At 46.3% G+C, this 22,984-nt stretch overlaps 1 protein-coding gene across 1 annotated transcript in view; it reads right to left on the bottom strand.

Annotated features, from left to right (window-relative positions):
* Positions 1 to 22,984, bottom strand: part of LOC139570466 (SH3 and cysteine-rich domain-containing protein 2-like) — a 57,050-nt gene that overhangs the window by 15,696 nt on the left and 18,370 nt on the right. The window lies entirely within an intron of this gene.

Raw genomic sequence — 22,984 nt, forward strand, 5'->3', positions numbered from 1 at the left:
TTATTTATTCAGTGACGATGAAAACAAAACGACCACAGAATTTGCTAACGGACTCTTAAAAAAAGAATCTAAACGTTATCATTTTAGCAGCAGCTAGCAACAGCTCTTCTGACTTGAATAAGGCGACAGGAGTGAGACAGAGGGAAGCGAGACAGAGACCCTGCAGTACCCTCTGACTGCCCTTGTCCTACAGCACCACACTTGGCTTGTTTGGATCAGAATTATAGCAGATCCAGGGAACTCAAGTCAATACCCCTTAAAATTCAGATTTGATTAGTTTATTGACCGGTCTGCTCCTCCGTACTGTGATGTATTGATGCACAACAAGGAACAAACACTCGGTTGATATTTCACTCCCCCGGCCGCCTCACTTTCAGTGGACTTGCCCAGGCATCTTGGCCGCAATATTAAGATTCTGCTAATGACATAAGATTATGGGGAGTGGAAGGCAATGAGGTCCTATGGTATAATAATAAGCCACAGATTCCTACATCAATAGAATGGCCTACGTAGTGAGAGAGCACACGTGCAGGCACACACACACACACACACACACACACACACACACACACACACACACACACACACACACACACACACACACACACACACACACACACACACACACACGTTTGTTTGTTTGTTTTACTACCATTGTGGGGACCAAACTATTGACTCCCATTCAAACTCCTATATTCCCTAACCCCTAATCCTAAATTTAACCCTGAGCCCTTAATTTAACCCTAACCTTAATCCTAACTTTAACCACAAACCCCTAACCCTAACTTCTAACCCATGGTACTCCAACCCTGTTCCTGGAGAGCTACCCTCCTGTAGGTTTCCCCTCCAAACTCAATTGTAACTAGCCTGATTCAGTTTATCAACCAGCTAATTATTAGAATCAGGTGTGCTCGATTAGAGTTGGAAGGAAAACCTACAGGTCGGTAGAGCTCCAGGAGCAGGGTTAGAGAACCCTGTCCTAACCATAACCTTAAACCTAACCCTAACCTTAATTCTAACCCTAACCCTAAACCTAACCCCTAAGCCTAAAATAACCTTTTCCTTGTGGGTACCGACGAAATGTCTCCAATATTCCTTTTTAAAAATATTTTTTATACATAGTAAAACCAAAAACACACTCACACGCAGCGATAGTCACAAAGATTGAGGTGAAACCGTTGGGCATACCGCTATTCGCTGCCTATCTGACTGGTATGGCTGTTTTTTATGATTTTTTTCTGTAGCGCAGCATAGTTGTGTGTTATGTCTACGCCTTACAGCTTGTGTCTGTGGTGTATAGCTGTTCGCTATATGCTTTTCGGTTTATTTTGTCTGCAGGTTACAGCTTGTTTTGTTTCTGTTTCCACCTGCACTGCAGTAGCCTAAAGATTAAAAAAAGTATGACACAACTGTGTGTGTGTATATATCATTATCAAGGCCTTGTATAAGTGTGTGTGTGTGTGTGTGCGCATGCGTGCGTGCATGTATTCGTGTCACAAGATGTGTGTGTCACTGAGTGTTTGTAGCCTTCACATCGTTTCCCTCTGCACCTGCGGAAGCCTGCGCTCTCTCGGCGAAACGGTCATCAATAACGTTGAGTGGGTTCCTCTTTTCCTCCCTTAAGCCATGGCTCCACTGACGCCAATTATCTTGAGTGATGAAAAGAGCGCTCTCTCTGTTGACCCATTAGCGAGCACCTCTTTGCAAGTGTTTTTCATACCCCGAGCTGCGTCCAGGCTCATTTTTAATGGGCTTTTATAGGGTTGACTGGTGGTTCATTCAAAAATAGTCTATTTGATTTTTTTCTCTTTCCACCACATTGTTTACACATTTGACCTCGTTTTTGTATTTAATGTATTTAATAATAGAAACACTTGAGTTAATGTGGGATAAAAAAAGTACATTGAAAGCAGGTGCTTCCACACAGGTGTGGTTCCTGAGTTAATTAAGCAATTATTTATGGTCATTATTTTGGCTACGATGGCTATGTCCACATAGGATGACAATGCCCGTATCCACAGGGCACGATTGATGAGCTTGAAAACAATGTAAACCATATGCCATGGCCGTCTCAGTCCCCAGTCTCGGATCTCGACCTCGGGTTAGGTATTGAAACACTTAAAAGCCTTCTTAATGAAGACAACTTCTTCTGTGAAATCTGGAAAATAAATTATAATTATATAAAAAAAATATTCATTATTATATCATTAACAAATATATTTTGCTATAGCTATTTCAAAGCTGGAGAGTAAACCCTGTAAGTTTCATCAAACTCTGTAGCGCATCAAATTAATTTCCTGACTTGCGACATAGAATTCTGTTCTGTCATCTACTTTACACAAAGAACATTTACATTTAAGTCATTTAGCAGACGCTCTTATCCAGAGCGACTTACAAGAACCAGCAATTTCAGCCTATTTACAGTGCATTCGGAAAGTATTCAGACCCCTTGACCTTTTCCACATTTTGTTATGTTACAGCCTTATTCTAAAATGTATTAAATAAAAAATGTCCTCAATCTACACACAACACCCCATAATGACAATGCAAAAACAGGTTTTTAGATTTTTTTGCAAATCTATAAAACATTTAAAAAATCCCTTATTTACATAAGTATACAGACCCTTTGCTATGAGACTCAAAACGGAGATCAGGTGCATCCTGTTTCCATCTATCATCTGGAGATGTTTCTAAGACTTGATTGGAGTCCACATGTGGTAAATTCAATTGATTGGACATGATTTGGAAAGGCACATACCTGTCTATATAAGGTCCCACAGTTGACAGTGCATGTCAGAGCAAAAACCAAGCCATGAGGTCGAAAGGAATCCGAGACAGGATTGTGTCAAGGCACAGATCTGGGGAAGGGTACCAAAAACAGCAGCATTGAAAGTCCCCAAGAACACAGTGGCCTCTATCATTGTAAAATGGAAGAAGTTTGGAACCACCAAGACTCTTCCTAGAGCTAGCTGCCCGGCCAAACTGAGCAATCGGGGGAGAATGAGCTCCAGAGTTCCTCTGTGGAGATTGGAGAACCTTCTAGTAGGACAACCATCTCTGCAGCACTCCACCAATCCGGCCTTTTGGTAGAGTGGCCAGACGGAAGCCATTCCTCAGTCAAAGGTACATGACAGCCCGCTTGTGGAGTGCTCTGAGACCATGAGAAACAAGATTCTCTAGACTGATGAAACCAAGATTGAACTCTGGTCTGAATGTCAAGCATCACGTCTGGAAACCTGGCACCGTCCCTACGGTGAAGCATGGTGGTGGCAGCATCATGCTGTGGGGATGTTTTTCAGCAGCAGGGACCGGGAGACTAGTCAGGATCGAGGGAAAGATGAACGGAGTAAAGTACAGAAAGATCCTTGATGAAAACCTGCTCCAGAGCACTCAGGACCTCAGACTGGGTTGAAGGTTCACCTTCCAACAGGACAACGAGCCTAAGCACACAGCCAAGACAAAACAGGAGTGGCTTCGGGACAAGTCTCTGAATGTCCTGGAGTAGCCGAGCCAGAGCCCGGACTTGAACCAGATCTCTGGAGAGACCTGAAAATAGCTGTGCAGCAACGCTCCCCACCTGACAGAGCTTGAGAGGATCTGCAGAGAAGGGAGAAACTCCCCAAATACAGGTGTGCCAAGCTTGTAGCGTCATACCCAAGAAGACTCAAGGCTGTAATCGCTGCCAAAGGTGCTTTAACAAAGTACTGAGTAAAGGGTCTGAATACTTATGTAAATGTTATATTTCAGTTCCAATTTTATTTTCCTTCTAAAAACCTGTTTTTGCTTTGTCATTATGGGGTAATGTGTGTAGATTGATTAGGGGGAAAAATGATTTAATCCATTTGAGAATAAGGCTGTAACGTAACAAAATGTGGAAAATGTGAAGAGGTCTGAATACTTTCCGAATGCACTGTATATCGCAGGTTGACGTTTAATGGCATGAGTCTTGTCCTGGAGGCAGAACTGAGCAGTTTCCCCTTAGGCCAGCTGAAAAGTCAAAATTGTCTATTATGCAAAAATGTATGGAAACAAAGATTGATTTAAGGTTAGAGTTAGGCTTTAGGGTTATCAGTGTCGTTAAGGTTAGGGTTAGGTTTAAAATCCGGTTTTATTACTTTGTGGCTGTGCCAGCTAGTGACCACTCTGCAGAGCTGCCTCCAGAACAAGATTTGTGCTCTAATGTGACTAGAACGATGTTAACAGTAGCTATTACAGTGAAAAAGTGAAAAAATACCATGATATTGTTTGAGGAGAGTGCACAACAACAAACCACTTTTATCATGGCAACTGTTTGGATACATTCACATCGCAAGGTAAATAATGTACTTACATTCAGTAATCTTGCTCTGATTCGTCACATCTTCTCCTGCTCCTCCCCTCCGGCGTACGACGTCGCCAGAATACTAACCACCGGTCCTGATTCACACCTGGACTTCATTACCTTCATCACTTTCTCCCATTTATATGTCACTCTCTTATGTTTTCTCACCAGTTGGTATTATTCTTGTGTACCGGCGAATAGCCACATGGAATTGTCTTTTTGTTGTTTTATTAAAACGTTGCACCTGCACCTGCTTCCCGACTCACAGCTCTGTTATTACAGAATACCAACTCAAACTATGGAAGCAGCAGGAAAGTCGGAAATCTCAGATGGTCGATGAACAAGGGTATCTTCTACGTCAACACCATGACCAGCTGGCTCAACTGGGGACTTCCATGGAAGAGGTTCTCCGCAGTCTGCAGCGTCTCAAACACCCCCGAGAGACGTTGCAGCCCAGCATCGGAGGATACTCTAGAGCCAGTCTACCCAGCGAGCCAGCGCAACGGCCCATTCAGCAACCCGCTCAGGTCAGCTATGTCCGTCTACCCCTCCTTGAGAAATACGACAGTACACGATCCAAATGCCTTGGCTTCCTCCTTCAATTTTCTCTATTTTTCACACCAGTTGGGACCCCCACTACCGAGAGGTCTAAGGGTGCCACGGTTATTTCTCTGCTGACCGGGCGGGCATTGGAATGGGCTTTGGCCGTCTTGGAGATAGGAGAGGAGGAGCTAGATTTTATGAGGGGTTCATGGCTCTGTTTAAATGCATTTACGATCATCCCGCGGAGGGCAGAGAGAAAGGTGAGCGTCTGCTTCAGCTACAGCAGGGGAATCGTGATGTCACGTGATGTTCCATCCCCTGGACCAGGAGTGAGTATCCCAGATTCAGCTCTTCCTGCTAGACTCTTTTTAGTGTCCATCACTCTGGCTGACTGTCCCTCGTGTACTGTGTCTACTGATTTAGGGGATTCCGGCACCGCGGGAAACTTTATGGATCAGACCCTTGCCTCCTCCCTCAACATTACTATCTATCCGCTCTCTTCTCCTTTTCCAGATCAAGGTCTCGGCGGTCGGCAATTAGGATAGGGAACCATCACACACATCACTCAACCACTCACACTCACCATGGAGTCCAATCACCAGGAGAGCATCTCCTTCTTCATCGCAAGTGTACCAGTTCACAAAATCATCCACGGCATCCCTTGGCTCCAACGCCATAACCCTACCATCTCATGGTCGAGGATGAAAATCACAGACTGGTCACCTGAATGCCGGAAGACCTGCTTCCCTGTCTCCTGTGGTTCCACGTCGGTTGAGAGTCGTATGGTTTCCTGCCTAACATCCCGGAGGAGTACCAGAACCTAAAGGACATATTCTCCAAGACCCGTGCTACTTGTCTCCCTCATCGCCCCTGGGACTGTGCCATTGACCTGTTTCCAGTGCTACACCTCCACGCAGATGCATCTACCCTCTGTCTGTGGCTGAGACCCAGGCCATGGAGGATTACATTCAAAAGAGGCGCTCCAACAGGGTTTCATCCACACATCCACGTCCCCTGAATCAGCTGGTTTCTTCTTCGTGGCCAAGAAGGAGGGAGGATTACGCCCATGTATCGATTACCGAGGACTCAATGACATTACCAAGAAGTATCAGTACCCTCTCCCGTTGGTGCCGTCAGCCATCGAGCAGTTCCGCTGGGCCCAGTTCTTCACCAAACTGGACCTGCGGAGTGCCTACAATCTCATCTGTATCCGGGAGTGGGATGCGTGGAAGACGGCGTTCAGTACGATGTCTGGTCACTACGAGTATTTGGTTATGCCCTTTGGCTTAGCCAATGCTCCGTCAGTGTTCCAGGCATTCGTCAACGAGGTGTTCAGGAACATGCTCGGACGGCAGGTGATTGTATACATCGATGACATCCTGATCTTCTCGACCAACCTGAAGGATCACATCACCCACGTTCGAGTAGTCCTGGAACGCCTCTTGGTCAACCACATGTTCGTCAAGGCGTAGAGGTGCCAATTCCACCAGAGGGCTATATTCTTCTTGGGTTACCAAATCAGCCCGCAGGGAGTGAGGATGGAGGACAAGAAGGTAGATGCAGTAAGGTCTTGGCCAGTCCCAACCACCATCAAGGGGTTACAACGGTTTTTGGGGTTTGCCCATTTCTACCGCCGCTTCATCAGGAACTTCTGCGCCGTCGCCACCCCTCTTACCTCCCTCATAGGCTGGTGTGGTCTCCAGCAGCCTCCGCCTCCTTGCTAAAACTCCCAGATCCCACGCTACCTTTTGTGGTTGAGGTAGACACATCTGAGGTGGGCGTGGGGGCAGTTTTGTCACAAAGACAGGGTAACCCATTGAAATTGTATCCTTGTGCTTTTTTCTCCAAGAAACTGTCCTCCGCAAAGAAGAATTACAACGTCGGCGATCGGGAGCGCCTGGCGGTGAAGTTGGCATTAGAGGATTGGAGACACTGACTTGAGTGGAGACACTGACGCCAAGGAACCATTCGTCATCCTCACCGACCATCGGCACCTAGAATACATACGGACAATGAGGAGACTGAATCCGCGCCAAGCCAGGTGGGCCCTTTTCTTCACCAGGTTCGACTTCACGCTGACCTATCGCCCAGGTTCTAAGAACATCAAGGCAGATGCTCTGTCCCGTATCTACGATTAGGGAGAGGTTCCTGTCCAGAGGATACCCATAATCTCATCCTCCTGAGTCATGGGTCCAGTGGTTTGGGAAATAGATGTGGACATCCGCCAGGCTCTAGAGAGGGAGTCCGCATCCTGGAATTGTCCTCCCGAGCGCATCTACATTCCCACAGGGATAAGGGATCGGCTGCTGACCTGGGCGCACACAGCTGTTGTCGCTGGAAGTCCAGGTATTACTCGCACCATCCACTCCATCGTGGAGAAGTACTGGTGGCCCACCTTGGTGCAGGATGTCACTCGGTATGTCAACTACGGGTTCCGTATGTGCTCAAACCAAGTCCCCCCGGAATGCTCCAGCAGGGAAGCTCCTGATGCTTCCTGTGCCTCAGCAACCTTGGTCACATCTATCCATTGACTTTGTAATTGATCTTCCCTCCTCTGATGGTTTCACCACCATTCTGGTGGTAGTGGATAGATTTTCCAAGTCATGTCAATTAATCCCTCTTCTGAGGTACTCTTCCAGCAGGTCTTCCGGCATTATGGCCTTCCGGAGGACATCGTCTCCGACCGTGGCCCCTCAATTTACATCACGAGTTTGGAGGGCCTTCTTGGAGAAGCTCAGGGTCACGGTCAGCCTCACTTCCGGGTATCGGCCTCAGTCCAATGGGCAGGTGAAGAGGATGAACCAGGAGCTGGGGAGGTTCCTGAGGAGTCACTGTCAGGACCAGCAGCGTGAGTGGGCACGATTCCTTCCCTGGGCAGAGTATGCTCAGAACGCCCCACGTCACTCCTCCACTGGGTTTCCAGCTGGCCCTGGCCCTGGCCCTGTGGACCCCGGTCCAGACCACGGCTCCTGCGGTAGATGAGTGGTTCCGGCACGTGAAGGAGGTGTGGAGTGACGCGCATGTGAGACTCCAGCGCACTGTCCATCGTCAGAAGGAACAGGCAGGCCGCCACCACAGTGAGACCCCTGTGTTCCATCCTGGGGACCGCGTCTGGCTCTCTACCGGGAAACTCCCACTCCGCCTGCCCTGCAACAAACTGAGCCACCGGTTTGTGGGGCCGTTCAAGGTTCTCCGGAGGGTCAACTAGGTGACGTACAGGTTACAACTACCCAGTCACTATCGCATATCACCCTCTTTTCATGTCTCCCTTCTCAGGCCGGTGGTTCCTGGTCCCCTAGCTGATACTGCCCACCACGACACACATCTCCACGCCCTGGACATTGAGGGGGGTCCGGCGTACGCTGTCAGATCTCTACTGGACTTGGAGGGATATGTTCCGGTGGACATTCTGGACGCCAACATCATCTGTGACTTCCACCTTCACCGCCCGGGCCGACCCGCTCCTCGTCCTCGGGGTCGTCCCTCTGGTCGGCATCGTCCTGCGGCTGGAGCAGCGCGTCAGAGAGGGGGTACTGTCACATCTTCTCCTGCTCCTCCCCTCCGGCGTACAACGTCGCCAGAATACTAACCACCGGTCCTGGGATTCATCATGACGCACACCTGGCACTCGTCATTACGCGCAACTGTTAATCATTATGATTCACACCTGGACTTCATTACCTTTATTTCCTCCGCTTTATATGTCACTATCCTATGTTTTCTCACCAATTGGTATTATTCTTGTGTACCGGCGTATAGCCACATGGAATTGTCTTGTTTCTGGTTGTTGTTGTTTTATTAAACGTTGAACCTGCTACCTGACTCACAGCTCCAATATTACACTGAGGGTCCCAGACATAAAATGTTGCATAGTTTTGTTCGGTAAAATACATTTATGTTCAAATGTAGGAACTGGGGTCTACAGTTTGACCCCACTACTGTCTCTGACTCCACACCCACCCCGCCCAGACCATCTAGATGTGAGAAAGTTAGTGTATTAGCTAATGATCCATCGTGTATGACATTCCTGGGAGTGTGTAAACTTAAATGTTGTATTACCATAGCATTTTGTATGTTCTCTATAGTTATGGACTTGCAAATGTATCAATTGACCAAGTCGGCAAACTCCTGGCAGATTTGATACAAAATATTGTGCAGTAAGGTAATTCTTCACTGGATCAGTCTGAAACTTTCACACACTGCTGCCATCTGGTGGCCAAAATCTAAATGACACAGACTACTACCTTTATCTTTTACCAGATCTAATGTGTTATTCTCCTACATTAATTTCACATTTCCACAAACGTCAAAGGGTTTCCTTTCAAATGGTATCAAGAATATGCATATCCTTGCTTCAGGTCCTGAGCTACAGGCAGTTAGATTTGGGTATGTCATTTTAGGCAAACGTTTAAAAAAAAGGGTACGATCTTTAAGAGTGTAGCAAGATCAAGGGTGCAGGGTTTCCACATCACCAATTTCTTTTTTTTATACCCCCCTTTTTCTCCCCAATTTCGTGGTATCCAATTGTTAGTAGTTACTATCTTGTCTCATCGCTACAACTCACGTACGGGCTCGGGAGAGACTAAGGTCGAAAGCCATGTGTCCTCCGAAACACAACCCAACCAAGCCGCACTGCTTCTTAACACAGCGCGCATCCAACCCGGAAGCCAGCCGCACCAATGTGTCGGAGGAAACACCGTGCACCTGGCGACCTTGGTTAGCGTGCACTGCGCCCGGCCCGCCACAGGAGTCACTGGTGCGCGATGAGAAAAGGATATCCCTACCGGCCAAACGCTTCCTAACCCGGACGACGCTAGGCCAATTGTGCGTCGCCCCACGGACATCCCGGTCGCGGCCGGCTGCGACAGAGCCTGGGCACGAACCCAGAGTCTCTGGTGACACAGCTAGCACTGCAATGCAGTGCCCTAGACCACTGCGCCACCCGAGAGGCCCCCACGTCACCAATTTCAATAACAAACCAGGCACCAGTAGCACAAATGGAATGCAAAGGGGAAGTTTTAGGGATTTTCGTACAGGGGGAAAGAAGGGGGAATTCACCAATCACCTCGCAGTCCACAAGCCTCTCTCTCTTTGTACGTTCCATTTTCCAGGGGTAATCCACACTCGGGTCCTCAGCCAATCCGGTCCGGTACACAAGGGGGGTAATCCAACAATCCAGGTCACAACGGGCAATCACACAGATTTTGCTCTCGTTCCTCTCACTCTTCATACCTTTCTTGTCTCTCACCTCCTCTGCCCCTTTGTGCAGGCTGCTTCCTCCTTTATCCCCAAGCACGCCCTGGCTTAACGACCCATAGCCTTTACTCGTTGGGGCAGGAAGTCCATATAAGGCTTGGGGGTGGAGCCAGCTACCTGCAAGATCTCCTCAATTACCACTCCCCTCACCTCTCCCTACCGGCTGCCACGCTATGTAAAAATTAATGGAAACAAAGATTAATTTAAGGTTAGGGTTAGGCATTAGGGTTATCAGTGTTGTTAAGGTTAGGGTTAGGTTTAAAATCTGTTTTTATTCCTTTGTGGCTGTGCCAGCTAGTGACCACTCTGCAGAGCTGCCTCCAAAACAAGATTCATGACAAAAAAAATGCCAACCAGCATTTATATATTTGTACCTGTTTTTTAAAGTATTGTATGACATCACATGTTTTATGTATGTGTTTGCATATGTACAATCATGTTAATTAAACCTTCCCTTCATCCTCTCGTTATAGTAGCACATCTGCATATTTCCGCAGGCCTATGTGAATAACTACCATTATGCACCACTGACAGCACACCTACAGTAAGTACCTCAGTAGACACACTTGTGAGTGCATCCCACTGGGCTAATCACTATACAGTAGGTTTGCATTATTCAGCAATCTTAATTTAATTCCACGCCTCTTAGGTTCAGGCTACATGGATCTCATATCAATATGCAAAGGCCAGGTTAAGTGCCTTGGCTTCTCCCATTGTCCCGAACTGCCGCAGTGGGTGCCAGCTGTGAACAGAAGGGCCCTGTGACAGGTTTGGGTCTCATGGGTGTTTTTCACACCTTACACCATTAGTCCTACCAAAATGACTGCATGAAGCATCTGACTCATAACTGTTGTATTCGACACTCACACATCAGGGGCTGAAAGGTGTGTGCGTGTGGCGGTAGGGGTATGTGTCTGTGTGTGTGTGTGTGTGTGTGTGTGTGTGTGTGTGTGTGTGTGTGTGTGTGTGTGTGTGTGTGTGTGTGTGTGTGTGTGTGTGTGTGTGTGTGTGTGTGTGTGTGTGTGTGTACGCGGGGGAGTGACTGTGTGTATGTGTACGCGGGGGAGTGACTGTGTGTGTATAGTGTGAGACTGTGCGTGTATATGTGTGAACTTTTTTGTGTGTGATTAGGCCTTTGTAAGTGTGAGACTGTTTGTGTGTGTATGTGTGTGTGTGTGTATTTGACTGTGTGTGTGGGTGTTTGTGTTTGTGAGTAGCCTATTTCCATGCGAGGAGGGTAAATGGCGACTTCCCAAATGTGCTCCTCTGCTCCTTGTCTCTTACCACATGTCTCCCTGAATTTGAAAGGAACAAAAGCAGACCCCTGGGGGACGCCAACCCTCTTCAATTGCAGCAGTCTCTCCCTCATGTGCTGTTGCATCAATTCATAGTTCCAAAAAACACAGACCCCTCTCTCTCTGAACAACTGGCTGCTCAATTTGCGTAAAAGAGAGAAAGAGGGAGCAGGACAGAGTGTGTGTGTGTGAGAGAGAGAGGGGGGGGGCGGGGGTGAGAGAAACCCTTGCTTTTGAAATCCCAAACAATGCACAGAGCCTTTTTTCCTCCCTCTGACAGACAGATAGACAGATAGACAGATGGTAAAGACAGAGGCAGAGAAGACATTGTGGCCTTGTTCTTCTTCAGCTGTTTGAAGATGAGCAGTCCACAGAGGGTTGTTTGGCGGCGAGCTAAAAATAGCGTGTTGTGAGATGCATAGATAAATTAATGATTAGGGTTACGGAGGCGTTCACACGGCATGCCTCGGAATAACGGTAAGGTATCGAGCACAAAAGAACTACCTGCTTCTGTTAGGCCTACAGTACACATTAGATTTCTTGTCGACTTCCTGTTTCTCACACTACTTAGTTCAACTGTTGTACCCCAAAATATAAGTTTGTTTTGCCCCTTTGTTTGTAAACAAAACAATTGTAAACAAACACTGTATGGCCTCAAAACATGGTTAAACTCTAATTTTGATAACATGGATGGTCAGTCCAGGGCTGCGTTCAGTACGAAAAAAACGTACTGGAACGTTCAATTCAACAGAAACGGGGCTGTACTGAACGACCAGCTGATAAACGGGGAGGGGTTGGGTTGTGGAACGCTGTCAGCATGGCCGCTGCCCTTTAAATGCGTCCCTCATTGCTTCAAGCCACACCCCGCCACACCACCAAACGGATCAAAAATACCTCAAAAGTCTGTTCCAGAGTGTACAAGAACATTTTGGGGAAACATGTAGTTGAGTACAAACCGTTCTGCAACGTAGCAAACATTCAATCGAACTGAATGCACCCTTTGTATCCATAGCTCTATCCATGAATTTGAGAGTGGGTACATTTCTCTAGCCCCATCTCAGCTTTTTACCAAAACAGCTTGGTTTCTTGCAACTGAGTTGCTTCTTGATTGATTCCTGAAACAACCACCAGCAACTAATAAGCAACTTATCTGCAACTTGGTTGCAAGCAGTTGCAAAAATTTCAACTTTGTGCAATTAGTTGCAAGCTGGCCCTTGGATGTACACAGAGAGCTAATAATAATCATATGCATGTCAATCTCTCCTGGCTCAAAGTGGAGGAGAGATTGACTTAATCACTACTTGTATTTATGAGCGGTATTGACATGTTGAGTGGACCGAGCTGTCTGTTTGAGCTGCTGGAGCACAGCTCGGACACACACATACTATTACATTAAACATGTTTTCCTTGGAGTAACAACTAATCATTAACCAAAGATCTTGTCACTGTTAGATTTACCTCTGCTAGCCTGAGTGCCAGTCTGTTTGTGCTATCATGCCAACTCTTTGGCTGGATTTCAATTCGATCATGCTTTGTCAGCTATGCACATTTAAAGGCAATGTTTTCGTGTTCGCTGCGTATGTCGGTTGAATGGAACATGGCCTTTTTTACCCCACAAGACATGCCACAAGAGGTCTCTTCACAGTCCCCAAGTCCAGAACAGACTATGGGAGGCGCACAGTACTACATAGAGCCATGACCACATGGAACTCTATTCCACATCAAGTAACTGATGCAAGCGGTAAAATTTGCTTTAAAAAACAGATGAAAATACACCTTATGGAACAGCAGGGACTGTGAAGCAACCCAAACATAGGCACAGACACATGCATACACACACGATAACATACGCACTATACACACACGTACACATGGATTTAGTACTGTAGATACGTGGTAGTGGTGGAGTAGGGACCTGAGGTCACACAGCGTGTTGTGAAATCAGTGAATGTATTGTAATGTTTTTAAAACTGTATAAACTGCCTTAATTCTGCTGGACCCCAGGAAGAGTAGCTGCTGGGGATCCTTAATAAATACAAATACAAAGCAACTGCCAATCAAAACAAATGCTGTTGTCACATGATCCATTAGAAGGTTGAGAACTCCGACCAAGTTGTCATGTCAACACAGCTGTCAGTGCTGCGGGAACCACGATGATTGATAGAATTGTTAATAGAATGGCTAGTAAAGGTTTATGTACATGGTTTGGCAGTCAATAAATGTACTGTTCAAAGTGAACCTAAACCTCTCACTGACCAGTTTCAACTTAAATTATTTACCATGAACTAGCTTAATTAGTTGCTAGCTTGGATAGCTCATTGCTAGCTAGCTGTGTTGGTGTTGGCAATGTCATTTTGGCTAGCTAGCTAAATTGTACAGGCTGCATTGTGTTTATATCCATGCTGTTACAATAACCAAACAGTTGGAAAAACAAATAATTTGTGAAACCATTATGTAATGCAGCAGATGACATGGGGTATAGAATTCTCAAACAATATGACAGAAGCTGCTTCAATTTGATTGTCTGTTGCATGCAATTCTAATCGCGTTTGAGTTGCTTTATGTAACAGCAAAGTTGCTTGAGATGATGATGTCACTTGCAACCTGCAACTAAGATGTTGCTTTGTGTAACTCCAGCCTTATTGTGCAAACTGCATATTGCCCCTTTAAGTACACTCAACTTATTACACTGAGTTGACTAAACTTTTCATCCTAAAAGTACAGAGAACTAAGCCATAGTCCTGCCAGCAAATGTAAAACATTTAAATATATTTAAGTTAGGACACTTGACAGTATTTACAGTGCACCAAGAAACAAAAAACATGGTAAAAAAAAGTGCCAACAGTGGTGTTGTTTAGTAACACTGGAGTCATATACATATTTTAGGGGAGATAATTGTCAAATTATGTATTATGCAAATGTATGTTTTATACAAGAGCTTAGGGTGAAGATATCATTGCGATAGAAGTGAAAGAAATCAATGGCCACCCACTGTCAGTTTAATCGGTTTCTCTCAGGCCTCACTTTTAGCTTTGCGCGTAAACTGTCTGGCTTTTCTGGGGGTGGTAGGTATTTTTAGCCGTATTTAGCCTATTTTAGCCTAACTAGCCAACACTCCACGTGCTTGAGTGCTTTGGTCTGAGTGTATGTATGTGTGAAGAGGAGCTAGCTATATGTAGCATCTCTAAATCCTGCCTAAGCAGCTTTAGCAATTAGCATGAGGTGGTAGATGTCTGTACATGTCATCATTGGGCTAGCATAGCTATTCATTAGGGCTGGGAATTGCCAGGGACCTCACGATACGATATTATCACGATACTTAGGTACCGATACGATATGTACTGTGATTCTCGTGACTCTCACTATTCTATATGTATTGCTATTTGATACTGTGATTTTATTGCGATTCGATGTTCCAAACATATTGCTCACCATATGTCTGCTGCAGCGGGACAAGAGAGAACCACGAGAAAACTAGTTTTGATCAGTCAGGGAAATAAAAGTGCTGAAAACAAAATTCTCTCCCTATTTAAAAAGAAGTTTAGGGAAAAATCTATGAAGGAAAAATACTGGCGTTTTGGTGCAGGTATAACCAACTAGTGCAAAAATAATATTTTGCGATAGTCAAACTGATACGATGCGAGATATCATCAAAAAGATAGGTTTCGATATGTAGCTGTATCTATTCTTTCCCCCATCACTACTACTCATGTCCCCTTTCATTGTTAGTACCTTGCAGGGGTGTTGGCGTATAAGGGCAGCACAGCATCTGTTTATGGACGTATTTCCTGTCATTATCAGGAAGTAAGGTGTTTTTGTTTTTTAAAGATATTTTGACAATATTTTACTGACTGTTAGCTGTCGCAAATGCACTGTCATTGAGAAGGTTGCCTAGCCTCACAGGCTATACTGTACTTTTCTATTTCATACTGTACATTGCATTAACCTTATATTGTACTGTTATGTGAAATGAGATTATTGTTATAAATCAAATCAAATTTTGCTTACTTACAAGCCCCTAACCAACAATGCAGTTTTAAGAAAAATACCTTAAAAAAATAAGAAATAAAAGTAACAAATAATTAAAGAGCAGCAATAAAATAACAATAGCGAGGCTATATACAGGGGGTACCGGTACAGAGTCAATGTGCGGGGGCACCGGTTAGTCGAGGTAATTTGTACATGTAGGTGGAGTTATTAAAGTGACTATGCATAAATAATAACATAGAGGTTCAGCAGCGGAAAGGAGGGGGGGGGGGGGCAGTGCATATTGTCTGGGTAGCCATTTGATTAGATGTTCAGGAGTCTTATGGCTTGGGGCTATTTATTTTTAACCTTTATTTAACTAGGCAAGTCAGTTAAAAACAAATTGTTATTTACAATGACGGCCTATCGGTCGCCTCTTGCACTGAGATGCAGTGCCTTAGACCGCTGCGCCACTCGGGAGCCCTGGGGGTAGAAGCTTTTAGAAGCATCTTGGACCTAGACTTGGCGCTCCGGTACCGCTTGCCGTGCGGTAGCAGAGAGAACAGTCTATGACTAGGGTGGCTGGAGGCCTTCCTCTGACACCGCCTGGTATAGAGGTCCTGGATGACAGGAAGCTTGGCCCCAGTGATGTACTGGGCCGTACGCAATACCCTCTGTAGTGCCTTGCGGTCGGAGGCCAAGCAGTTGCCATACCAGGCAGTGATGCAACCCATCAGGAAGCTCTCAATGGTGCAGCTATAGAACCTTTTGAGGATCTGAGGATGCCAAATCTTTTCAGTCTCCTGAAGGGGAATAGGTTTTGTCGTGCCCTCTTCACGACTGTCTTGGTGTGGAAGAGAGGAGTGGAAGAGAGGAGTTGACGTATAAGGGCTTTACAGCATTTGTTTATAGAAGTTCTTCCTGTCATCATCAGAGAAAAAAAGATCAATACCAACCCTGATCTTATGGTTATATGTAAGCCAATCAAAACACACCACAGAGGCAGTCTACGGCGGTCACACTGAGGCTTTGTGAGACTGATGGTTGGGTTAAGAAATATTCTATATGGACAACCTACCACTTTTACTCACACACACACACACACACACACACACACACACACACACACACACACACACACACACACACACACACACACACACACACACACACACACACACACACACACACACACACACACACACACACACACACATCTTAAGGTTTTTGTCTGTTTACGCTTTCCTGACTCTCAAAAAACACATATTTAATAAGAATACTGATCAAATCAAATCAAATGTTATTGGTCACATACACATGGTTAGCAGATGTTATTGCGAGTGTAGCGAAATGCTTGCGCTTCTAGTTCCGACAGTGCAGCAATATCTAACATGTAATCTAACAATTCCGCAACAACTACCTAACACACACAAATCTAAGTAAAGGAATGGAATAAGAATATATTTAAATATATGATCAGCATACATCGTTAGTCACAAGGTCACTCTCTTTTTACCCTCTTTGATCACAGCATCATCAGCTCTAGTGTCCTTAAAGGGATAGTTACAACCAAATTAAAGTTTTGGGGACATAAAGTGTCGAAAAATGCTTATATCAAGGATATTGACTTGCAAAAAAGGGTTGTCCAGCTAAACAAAATCAAAGCATGAATTGCTGTCTTACCTTGTCGATGGACTGCTTACAGGGTAAGAAAAGAAATATGGCCGTTTGTAATTTGGGTGAACGATCCATTTGAATAAGATTCCATAATATATTCTTAAAGCAGACTATTAATAGGTTATCTTGATAATGTTACGCTATGCAGATACGTAGTGCACCTTGATCCAGAGCAAACTCTTTGCAATTACTATCCCATATCTTGGGGAAGGCCTTGATTTCTTAAATATTCCAAATAGCATCAGGGGTGTGAGCCTGTGAGTGTGTGCGTGTGTGTGTGTGTGTGTGTGAGTGTGCATGTGGTAATCCTAAATGACATCAAGATGAATATATCAAGAATATAATTGCAACAGTAGAAGGTCATCAGTGTCAGCACACTCTTGTTCTCTTCTTCTCCAACTGTGACTTTTCTGGGTCAGAACTTTGTGGAGCTCAATCAAGGGTATTCGAAGGATCATCATTCGGAGTGTTATAAATGATCAGTTCGTGGCCCTGGGTTGGTCTAGCTAATGATTAGCGTTGCCTCCTCCTTCAGCCTTCTGTATTCTCATGTCGCTTTTCCATCTCTTTCTCTCTCTCTCTCTTTCTCTCTCTATCTCTCTCCACTCTTTGTCACGCCCTGACCATAGAGAGCCATTGTTTCTCTATGGTGTAGTAGGTCAGGGCGTGACTAGGGGGTGGTCTAGTATATCTATGTCTATGTTGTGTTCTAGTTTCTTTTTCTATGTTGGTGTTTTGTATGATTCCCAACTAGAGGCAGCTGGTAATCGTTGTCTCTAATTGGGGATCATATTTAAGTAGTTATTTTTCCCACCTGTGTTTGTGGGATATTATTTTGTGTTTTGTGCATGTGCACCACGTAGTCACGTTTCGTTGTTAGTTTATTGATTGATTTGTTTTGTTCTTGCTAAGTTTCACTTAATAAAATATGTGGAACTCAGAGCACGTTGCGCCTTGGTCCGTCTCTCCACACAAACTTGACAGAAGATCCCACCAATCAAGGACCAAGCAGCGTGCTACGATGGGGAAAATAAGTTGTACCTGGGAAGAAATAATGGAAGGACAAGAGATCCTTCCTTGGCAGGAGTCACAGAGGACGCAAGGAGAGAAGGGAGGACAGCGATGACGCCGAGGTTCGCGGCCACAAAGAAAGCCCAAAAAACAGCCCGAAAATAATTTGGGGGGGGGCACAAGGGGTGGTCGGCAGAGCCGAGGAGTGAACCAGAGCCAGTCTGGGAGAAGAGGGAGAAACTGGAGGAGAGTGATAGGAGAGAGACAGAGACCGTCAGTGAGTTGAGGGAGTATTTGGAGGAGAGAGAAATGAGAGAGTTGTTGAGTTGGTGGAAGATGCACGACATTTGTCCTAAGGAGCGTGTTATCAGTTTAATGCCACCTGAGTCAGCTCTCCGTACTCGTCCTGAGGAGCGTGCTATCAGTCTAGTAAAATCTGTGCCGGCTCCACTCACCAGGTCTCCAGTACGCCTTCCCAGCCCTGTATGTCCTGTGCCAGCTCTCCAAACTCGCCTTGAGGAGCGTGTCATTTGTCCGGTACTATTTGTGCCGGTTCTACGCACCAGGTCTCCAGTGCGCCTCCACAGCCCAGTACGTCCTGTGCCAGCTCCTCGCACTTGCCGTGTGAAGTGTGTCATCGAACCGGTACAATTGATGCCAGCTATATGCACCACGTCTCCAGTACGTCTTCACAGCCCAGTATGTCCTGTGCCAGCTCCACGCATCAGGCCTCCAGTGCGACTCTCCAGTCCGGTACGTACTGTACCAGCTCCACGCACTCGCCCTGAAGTGTGTGTCACCAGTCCGGTGCCACCTGTACCGGCTCCACTCACTAGGCCTCCAGTGCATATTCACAGTCCGGAACCTCCTACGACGGTCCACAGTCCGGAACCTCCTACAACGGTCCACGGTCCGGGAACCTCCAGCGACGGTCGACGGTTCGGAGCTTCTAGACACGTCGTCCAGTCCCGCTCCATGGCAGGAGCCTTCCTCTGCGCCAGTGCCCAGTCCAGGCACAGTGTTCAGTCCTGTTCCATGGTCAGAGCCTTATTCTGCGCCGGTGCCCAGTTCAGGCACAGCGTCCAGTCCAGCTCCAGTGCAGGAGCCTTCCTCTGCGCTGGTGGCCAGTCCAGGCATGGCGTCCAGTCCCGCTCCATGGCGGCAGCCCTCCTCTGCGCCGGTGTCCAGTCCAAACACGGCGTCCAGTCCTGCTCCATGGCCGGAGTCTTATTCTGCGCTGGTGCCCAGTCCAGGTATGGCGTCCAGTCCAGCTCCAGGGCAGGAGCATTCCTCTGCACCGATGTCCAGGCCAGGGCTGGTGTCCAGTCCCGCTCCATGGCAGGAGCCTTCCTTGACACCGAGGTCCAGTCCAGGCACAGTGTTCAGCCCGGGTCCATGGCTGGAACCGCGGGATGAGCGGGTTCTTCGGCCCGCACCAGAGCCACCACCAAAGCTAGTGGATCCGCGAGCTGAGCGGGTTCTTCGTCCCGCACCAGAGCCGCCACCAAAGCTGGTGGATCCGCGAGCCAAGCGGGTACTTCGCCTCGCACCGGAGCCACCACCGACACTAATCACCCCCCCCTACCCTCCCCATTTGGTTTCAGGTTTTGGGGCCGGAGTCCGCACCTTTGTTTCTCTATGGTGTAGTAGGTCAGGGCGTGACTAGGGGGTGATCTAGTGTATATATATGTCTATGTTGTGTTCTAGTTTCTTTTTCTATGTTGGTGTTTTGTATGATTCCCAATTAGAGGCAGCTGGTAATCGTTGTCTCTAATTGGGGATCATATTTAAGTAGTTATTTTTCCCACCTGTGTTTGTGGGATCTTGTTAATGTGTAGTTGCCCGTTAGCACTTCATTGTCTTCACGTTTCGTTCATTCTTTATTGTTTTGTGCGTTTCAGTAAATAAACATGTGGAAACCATATCGCGCTGCACCTTGGTCCGATAATTCTTTCGACGAACGTGACACTCTTGCTCTCAGTCTTTCTTTCTCTTTCTACCCTTGCTCTCTCTCTACGTCTCTCTCTCTCTCCACCTATGCTTTCTCTCTCTCTCTCCGTCTCACTTTCTCTTTTCCTTTCTCTCTCTAACCTTGCTTTCTCTCTCTCTCCCCATCTGTTCTCTGTACAGACAACATTTTTATTTAAAGGTCAGCAGGTCACTCAGTTTGGCAAGCTGTGTGTGTGTAAACAAACACGGACGCACGCACTCTCACAAACACTTGCCCAAACCAAAGTTAGCACACCAATATATACAGTCATGCTTACACACACACACACACACACACACACACACACACACACACACACACACACACACACACACACACACACACACACACACACACACACACACACACACACACACACACACACACACACACACGCGCGTGCGCACACATGCAAATTCACACACATTTGCTATGATTTCTACTTCCGTAGTGCCTCCATAGTAGTATAATGTGCTGTGAATGATGTAACCTTTACACTGTGGAATGACTGTTTGGGGAGGCACAGTCAAGAAACCAAAACACAGATGACACGTCTCTCTCACTTCCTTGCTCTCTTCTTTCACTCTTGCTTGTGTTCTATCACTTCCATCTCTCTCTAGTCTTCACTCTCCTCTCTCTGTCCTATCTCTATTTTTGTCCCTCTTGCTTCCTTGCTATTTTTTCCAGCACTCTATCCCCCCGTCTTGGCACGGGCACTGCCCCTGGCACGCTACCCTGCCCGTAATCACACCTCTAACCTGCCAAGCGCTCAGCCAGCCATCACCACCCAATCAATGTCCATAGAGACAGAGGGGGGCGGAAACAGAGGGGAGGGGGGGGGGGGGACATTCAAAGGAGAGGGAACATCAAATGTGGAGAAGTGTATAGGGAAGGAGACAAGAATGAATCGAAGAGAAAACAGAGTGGGTGAGGAGAGAGTTCCGAGAAAATGTTCACACGAAATCGAACAGAGGGAGAGAGGGAAACAAGATAATGATGCAAAGAGATGGGTGCAACATTAAAGAGGCAGAGAAGGGAGAGACAGATGAAGAGTGCGTGCAGGATAGATAGAGAGCACAGGAGGTTGCTGGCACCTTAATTGGGGAGGATGGGCTCGTGGTAATGGCTGGAGCGGAATAAGTGGAATGGTATCAAACACATGGTTTCTATGTGTTTGATGCTATTCCATTTGCGCCTTTCCAGCCATTATTATGAGCCCTCCTCCCCTCAGCAGCCTCCACTGATAGAGAGAGCGCAGTATCATAATTTCCCCCCCATAAATGTGCGTTCCCACTAGGCAGACACTGGTTGAATCAACGTAGTTTCAACGTCAGTTCAATGAAATTACGTTGAACCAACGTGGAATAGATGTTGAATGGACATCTGTGCCCAGTAGGTTGTGTGTTAATTGAAAAACTGATGGGCCATGTAACAAGGCTCTGTACTCTTCTGCACTATCAGAGTTTTAATTCAACACTACCTCTTTATATACAGTGTTTCCCCTATTGATTCATTTCCAAGAAGGGGCACAAAGACCCCCATTATCAACATCTAGGGGCTCTTTAACAATTTTTTGGGCAAATGAAACCAATCAATGCAAAAGTGATTTTGGCAGAGAGGGAAACGTAGTTCTATTTCAGAGCTGTAGGCAAAGGTGGCCCACTCCACCTTTACAATGATAGGGGAATCACTGCTCCATACCCCTTTGATTAGGACTCAAACCACTTGAGTGTGTCAGGACCCGGTGCGAGAAACAGTCACTAATAATCGTCAGAACCCAGACGATGAGGCAGACACAGCAGTACTAGAGATGGTGGTTTAATTAAAGAACAAAATCTTCAGGCAAAGAAACTAAATCCACAATGTCCAAAAATAAAGCCAAGAGGCACAAAATGGAAATCCTCCAAAATACAAAAGAAACTCCACAAAGTGGTAAAAAACAGCAGGGAAAAACAAACCTCAAAAGACTACTCAAATAATACACAAGAACTAAACCAGAGAACCTCTGGAAAATCCAACAAGAGAAATATCTGTATAAAACAAGGCTTGGGCTGGGGCTGGGTGCTAACTTACAAACACTGAGCAAGGAACTGAGGAACACACAGGGTTTAAATACTAACAAGGGAATGACCTACAGGTGCAAACAATAATTAGAGCAAGAAAAACAAAAGGTACAAAAAAGGTGCAATGGGGACATCTAGTGACCAAAACCCGAACAGTCTTGGCCAAAACCTGACAGAGTGGAATCGTTATATTTATTTTATTTATTTAACCAGGCAAGTCAGTTAAAAACAAATTCTTATTTTCCAATGACAGCCTACCGCGGCCAAACCCGGATAATATTTGGGCCACTGCGCCACTCGGGAGACTATCAACCTCACCCATTAGTCTTACCTCCCCCTTAGAAACCTCCCCCAGCAGGGAGGTAGAGGGGGTAAAAAGGGCCAAAATCATTTGTTTCAGAGAACATAGCTGTCACTGCACCCCAAAGGAGGAGAGGGTCACTTAGCAGAGTGCTGAGACCAGCGGTCCCATTTAAGACTATGACAAATTCTCCCAGAGCCATTTGAAATTGGAGTGGAGAGGGACAGCGAGAGTGGAGAGAGGAGAGAGACACAATACGAGAAAGAGGGATGATACGCCACATGTTCTCCTGGCCGTTATTCATTGAGACTCCTCTAACCGGTTGGAAATGGGCCTGTGGCTGCCAGCCGGGGCTTTGGCCTGGCGGGAAGTGAAACACGGGACACCCTTTGTTTTCCCCATGTCTTGTTGAGCCAGCGACCCACTGAGTTATGACCCAGCCGGTGGCCAGACAAAGAAAACATCTGTTACCTGATTGAGTCATAAATTCTCAGGTGACGGTCGAGGACCGAGTCCGCCCTCCCTGGTTGAAATGTACCGTAGCTCATCCTTTTTAACCCT

The sequence above is a fragment of the Salvelinus alpinus genome, chromosome 3, assembly GCF_045679555.1.
Source record: "Salvelinus alpinus chromosome 3, SLU_Salpinus.1, whole genome shotgun sequence".
Taxonomy (NCBI): Eukaryota; Metazoa; Chordata; class Actinopteri; order Salmoniformes; family Salmonidae; genus Salvelinus; species Salvelinus alpinus.